Consider the following 7,366-nt stretch of genomic DNA (forward strand, 5'->3'; position numbering starts at 1 on the left):
TAAACTATTAGCTAATAAACCATCTTTACTTTGAATTAGAAAACTAACCGTCAAAAGACTACAAAGATATAAGATTAGGAATTGACACTCCATTCCATGTACATTCTAGTTTTTACAAAGATGGCAATTACATGTATATTCTAGTTTCTAAAAGTATACAATTTACAACAATAACAACAACAATAGCTTATATTTTCTCATAGTGAAACAAAGATACATGGTTTCTTGTGCATTACCTTTAGGAAGTCAATGTGCTCATATATGAAGGTAATTGGTAGCCATCATTAACTCAAGAGTAGATTTAGGCGCAATGTGAAACTATGTCCTTTCTCCTGGAAAATTCAAGATGCCTATTAAAATATTGTTAAATCTTCTCAAGAATGGTAGAACTAATTCCAGCAAAAGTTACTTCTCCATGCTGAATTTCACAAAAGAAAAATCAAATAAACAAAAGAAAAATCACTAATTGCAATTCCGAACAAATAAAAATAAACACAAAGCAAAGGGAGATAAAGAGAGATTGTGCTTTTAGAGAATGCAAATGGGTGAGATTTTGTTGAAATCCTTGAAATAAATGGCTTAAGAACACATAACGCTATCTAAAAAATCTAACCAATCAATTTAAATCTACTAATACAAGGAAGAAAAAAAATTAGATATTTTAGTAAGTCATTAACAAAATCATCAAGAACCCTGCATATTTACCTCGTCAACAAGTTCAGCATTTTCTGCCATCAATTTCTCCACTAACATATAGGCCTCTTCAATTTGAGATTTAAACTTTTCATTTTCAGAAGCACCGTCCTGTCCATCATTAAGCAAAATATTGTCAGAGGCAACATAAAGGCAAGGAAAGAAAGGTTCTTCTTCCTCCCTGCTTCAGTCATGAACACACTTGACAAATAATAATTAAAAAAAATCCCTTTCTGATCATGTAAAACTATCTACGATTTCCTTATTTCAAGGATTTCAAGAAAATGCAATTTTCTATGAATGAATGTATTGCAACGAACAAAAAACCAGAAAGATCTCACCGTAAAATCATCGGACAAAAACGCAACAACCACAAATGTTCAACATCACAACAACAATCTTCAACCCGCGCAACAGTTTCATTATCGACGTTCAGCTTTCAAACCCAGCAACATCATCTCCACGAAATCGGAGAAAGCTTCGAATCAGAGAGAAGAGGAGGACGAATGGAGATTCACGTCAGAGAAAGAGAACGGAATCGAAAAAGGGTTTGAGTCACCGGTGATTGATCGAAGAAGAAGAGGAAGACGATCAGAGGAAGAGAGAAGCCACTGCAGTTTTGTTGAAGATGAAGGGCGCCGTTCTTGTGTTGAGGAGGAAAAGAAAAGAACGTGTTTCGACCAACATAAACCCTAATCCCTTTTCCTATTTATTCTTCTTTTTATTATTTTTTTTATTCTATTAGTTAATTAATTTTGTTTTAAAAATTTTAATTTTAAATTAGCTACGAGAGCGCTTTTCAAAAGCGTCTTTGTAACCAGCCTATACCAGCGTTTTTTAGAATAAAAGCGCTTTCGTATCCCACCCTTATAGCAGCACTTTTAAAAGCGCTTTCATAACTTACCTATAGCAGCGCTTTTATAAAAGCGCTTTCTTAAGGTAGCCTATAGCAGCGCTTTTCAAAAGCACTTTCGTAGGATCACCTATACCAGCGCTTTTTTCCCTTGTTTTTTAGTTTTGTTTTAGGCGAAACCTATAGCAGCGCTTTTTCCTAAAAGCGCTTTCGTAGCTGTGCTGCTAAAAACCAAATTTGGCGTAGTGCACCACTCAAACCCATATTTTGGCCAATGATCATCGAGATAATCGCGCTCTCTGCTATATCGCATCGATTATGAAGTCCAAACAAGGCGACTCCTTGCCTGTCCTCGGCGGCGCCAACGTCCAAGAAAGGCACAACAACCGTCAAACACCAACACCCAACGTAGGAACTCCTAAAAACTATTTTCTCCCTATTCTAACCACACGCATTCTAAGCGAAAAGCCAAACTAGAACGAATAAAAGGAGAAAAGTAAAGGAACTTATGTGGTAGGTGAAAAACTTGCGATGGTCGAACTCTCACACGACGGAGATTGCGTCGAGCAGGCTGCAAGCAGAAATATGAAGAAGAAAGAGAAACGAAAGTAGAAATGAGTTGGATCTCCTCCTATTTATAGAAACTCTCACAACGCGTGTTGAACAGACTCCAATCCTAACTTAGCATAGGCATCATTGCATATTAATTACAACGTGTGGGTCAACGCACACGTGCAACATTACCCCTTCATTTCAATAAACGATTTGGCTCCCCGCGAGCCATGCTTCCTTGATAACGACAAATATCCTCGTGGTTTTTCCTCTTCGGATAACCCAAAAGATGCCATCCCTTCAGAAAACAGACATCGTCCTCGCACGTTCTCCTTCCCCGGATCAAGACCTGCTCTTAAGTCATCACTCCCATGCTTGGAGCAATGATTTGGGGGGTTCCTGTTCTGGACTAACTCGACGGCGAAGCGTGGCCCAATCCATTTCTACACCCAGAACAACCCAATAGCCTAGGCCTAATCACCCGAGGGAAAACTAAATCCCTTTTCTCCTGCCCCTCTATCGAGGATGTACCTCCATCTAGTCTAAGGATAACTCACCATCGCCGGACTCAACCAGATCCGCCTCTATGAAAGTAGCAAGACATCTACTCTGCTCCCTGTCGAGGACAATGGGTCCTCTGCTTGCTAAACGCCCCTATTGACCATAAATATCCCTTTGTCCGACCAACGACTAGTTTCAGACAGCCTCCCAGGATTCCTAAGCTTACTCCTAGAATTCTGGCAGTCATGCCTTTTGGGCCTAGATACACGATCCCGCCCGAAACATGGACCAATGGCCAAATGGTGGGGGAAATATAAAAAGCCTCTTATTTAAGTGGGTCAGGTAACTCAATTCAAACCCTTGAAACACTAAAACGTATCTGTGCTTCTACTTACTTGATTGTTGGAGTACCTTGCAGGTACACCCTGTCCTCCTCATCACCAACATTATGTAGACGTCTCTGGCCACATTCTGGTTCTGATCAACCGGTAAGATCAAATGTATCGAGTTTACAAAAAATCTATCTTACCCCTCAGTTTTATTGATAAACTGAGAGGTATGATGCGCTAGTTTTGAAAATAATAAAAATGCAGATGCTGAGGTTGAAGTGTCAGCTTTTCACGAAGCCCTTCGTTATCTCGATTCTGTAGCCGAGGTTAAATGTATTTCATGTCCGAGGTAAAATATTTTTTATAGTAGTGACGGCATCCATCTTACAAGAAGGGGTTTTCTTACAAAAATAGTAACACGTCTATAAAAATTATGTGCGACGAGTGTTCTTGTTAATAACAACAATAATACATGGACTATTGTGTGAGTAGACTGGATGCTCCATAACACTGGGCTTAGATTATCTAAGAAAAAATTAATTTGGTTTGATCCAGTGCAGTTCAGAAATCATAAACACTTCTAGATTGACCTACTATAAGAGAGTGTTGCATAATATTTATGAAAGTGTTCTAAGAGGTTCTCAGGGTGATCATAGTAAACACTCAGTAATAAATCATTTCTAAAGTATTAAAATTATTAATCATATTAAAAATTTGTTTTGTGGGAAATAGGGATGGGAATAGGTCAGACCGGTCTACAGGGGCCTATGGCCTTACCACACCATTACACCACTTGTCCGTTTTCCCTGTTTTTTTAATAAATTACACATTAAGTATAATTTTCCCTATTTTCCTCCCGTAACATTTTCATTTTCATGGAGGATGAATATGGATGCAAAGGGTTTCTTGTTTTTTATTTCAATTTCAAATCCAAAATAATTATGATTTCAATTTCAATTTTTTTATTTCGATTTCACTTTCGTTTTCAATTTTAGATTTGATGTTGTTGTTTTGCGGTAATTAGTGTTAGAACAAGATTTGTTCTGATCAATATTCTTAGTTTTGATGATAACAATGTATATGAATTTTGTATGAGATAATGTGGTACTCTAATACTATGCAATTTCCATTTCAGGAATTATATAAAGAGTATGCACAAAATCAGTGCAAGAAGCACTGACTCAGAAGGTTCAGCATGTAACATCAAAACATGGTCTGGCAAGACATCAGAAGATGGTCAAGCAGAATCAGAACATGGTCTATGGAAGCATCAGAAGGACTTGAGATCAGAAGCAGAAGCACTGAAGTTCTCATGGTATCACGCTCAGAAGCATTTCAAGGTCAGAAGATAAGAAGATGCTCTGCACCAAGCTGTTTGACTCTGATGATATTCAAACGTTGTTTACACAAACATCAGATCAGAAGCAAGTACTAGCTGGCAGGCTACGCTGACTGACAAAAGGAACGTTGAAAGCTATTAAAGGCAACGTCAGTAGACACAGCGAAAGCAAGGCTCGAGGTAGTTGACAAAAGAGTGAAACATTAAATGCAATGCTGTACGGATTACGCAAAGCATTAAATGCTCCCAACGGTCATCTTCTCAAACACCTATATATATAGAAGTTCTGATGAGAAGCTAAACAGAACACTTGCGCAAATATACAGAAACACTGTCAAATTCAAAAAGCTCTCAAACTTCATCTTCAACCTCACTACATTGCTGTTGTAATATCTTAGTGAGATTAAGCTTAAACTTAAGAGAAAATCACAGTTGTGATAATAGCTTTATAAGAAGCATTGTAACTCTTAGAATTTATTTACATTAAGTTGTAAGAACTAGAGTGATCAGGTTGTTGATCAGTATACTCTAGAAAGTCTTAGAGGGTATCTAAGCAGATTGTTCCTAGAGTGATCAGGTTGTGATCAGTATACTCTAGAAGACTTAGAAGTTGTCTAAGTGGAAAACCATTGTAATCTTGTGTGATTAGTGGATTAAATCCTCAGGTGAGGTAAATCACTCCAAGGGGGTGGACTGGAGTAGTTTAGTTAACAACGAACCAGGATAAAAATCATTGTGCAAAGTGTTTTTATCTTACAAGTTTTAAAGCTACACTTATTCAAACCCCCCCTTTCTAAGTGTTTTTCTATCCTTCAATTGGCATCAGAGCGCCGGTTCTAAGGTGCAAGCACTTAACCATGTTTAGAAAAGATTCAGGAAGAGAAAAACGCTTCAGTACAAGATGGCTGGTGAAGATCCATCAAATACATCTACATCTGGCTCAGCTGAGCAAAACAATGGAAATGGTAACCATGGTTATACTAGACCACCAGTATTTGATGGTGAAAACTTTGAATACTGGAAAGATAAACTTGAAAGTTACTTCCTTGGTCTAGATGGTGACTTATGGGATCTGCTGATGGATGGTTACAAACATCCAATGAAAGCTACTGGCGTAAGGCTTACAAGACAAGAAATGAATGATGATTAAAAGAAGCTATTCAAAAATCATCATAAATGTAGGACTGTTTTGCTGAATGCTATCTCTCATGCTGAGTATGAGAAGATATCTAACAGGGAAACTGCCTATGATATATATGAGTCATTGAAAATGACCCATGAAGGAAATGCTCAAGTCAAGGAGACCAAAGCTCTTGCCCTAATCCAAAAATATGAAGCCTTCAAGATGGAGGACGATGAAAATATTGAGAAGATGTTTTCAAGATTTCAAACGCTAACTGCTGGATTAAGAGTTCTGGACAAAGGCTACACCAAGACTGATCATGTAAAGAAGATCATCAGAAGCTTGCCCAGAAGATGGGGTCCAATGGTGACTGCATTCAAGATAGCAAAGAATCTGAATGAAGTCTCTTTGGAAGAGCTAATCAGTGCCTTGAGAAGCCATGAGATAGAGCTGGATGCAAATGAGCCTCAGAAGAAAGGTAAGTCTATTGCATTAAAATCCAATTATAAAAAATGCACTAACGCTTTTCAGGCTGAAGAAGTAGATTCTGAAGAATCAGAATCAGAAGAAGAAGATGAACTGTCCATGATCTCCAGAAGGGTTAACCAACTCTGGAAGAGCAAGCAAAGGAAGTTCAAGAACTTCAGAAGTTTAAAGAAGCCTGAAAGAGGAGAATCTTCTGGAGGCAGAAGATCTGACAAGAAGAAGGTCATCTGCTATGAGTGCAATGAGCCTGGACACTTCAAGAATGAATATCCAAAACTTCAGAAGGAGAATCCCAAGAAGAAGTTTCATAAGAAGAAAGGTCTTATGGCAACATGGGATGATTCAGAATCAGAATCAGACTCTGAAGGCGAGCAGGCAAACCTTGCACTGATGGCCACAGTGGATGACGGATCAAAACCTACATCAGAATCAGATTCTGAAGAGGTATTTTCTGAACTTTCTAGAGAAGAGTTAGCTTCCAGTTTAGTTGAACTTCTGGAACTCAAGGCTCATCTTAGTATCAAATACAAAAAGCTGAAAAAGCTATTTGAATTTGAAACTAAGAAGCTGGAAGTGGAAAATTCAGAACTGAAGGAAAAAGTTTTAAAATTATCCAAAGATATTGGATCTCCTTCTGAATCAGAAAAATCCATTCCTAGTCTCAATCATATTCTGAAAGAATATGACTCGAGCTTCAGGAAGTTTCTATCTAGAAGTATTGGCAGAAGTCATCTTGCTTCTATGATATATGGTGTTTCTGGAAACAAAAGGATTGGCGTTGGCTATGAGGGTGATACCTCACAAAAATTTGAACCTGTTGATGATTTGAAAATCACATACAAGCCATTGTATGATCAGTTCAAATATGGCCACTCACATGATATTAGGCTCACTTCACATGCCAAAAGTTTTAACACTTCACACACCAAGAAGCATGTGACACAACCTAAAAAATATCATGCTGCCAAACCTAAAGAATATCATGTTGTTCCTCCTGTTACTTATCATGCTAAGCCCAAGTTCAATCAGAACTTGAGGAAAACTAACAAAAAAGGACCCAAGAAACTGTGGGTACCTAAGGAGAAGATAATTTCTGTTGCAGATATCCTTAGCAGCAAAGAAGACAAAGCACAAAATGTCATGGTACCTGGACTCTGGGTGCTCGCGACACATGACGGGAAGAAGGTCTATGTTCCAAGACCTGGTGCTTAAATCTGGTGGAGAAGTCAAGTTTGGAGGAGATCAGAAGGGCAAGATTATTGGCTCTGGAACCATAAGTATTGGTAACTCTCCTTCCATAACTAATGTACTTCTTGTAGAAGGATTAGCGCATAACTTATTGTCCATAAGTCAATTAAGTGACAATGGTTATGACATAATCTTCAATCAAAAGTCTTGCAAGGCTGTAAGTCAGAAGGATGGCTCAATCCTATTTACAGGCAAGAGAAAGAACAACATTTATAAGATTGATCTTTCAGATCTTGAGAAGC

This window comes from Vicia villosa, unplaced genomic scaffold, assembly GCF_029867415.1.
Source record: "Vicia villosa cultivar HV-30 ecotype Madison, WI unplaced genomic scaffold, Vvil1.0 ctg.001422F_1_1_3, whole genome shotgun sequence".
In the NCBI taxonomy this organism is placed as follows: domain Eukaryota; kingdom Viridiplantae; phylum Streptophyta; class Magnoliopsida; order Fabales; family Fabaceae; genus Vicia; species Vicia villosa.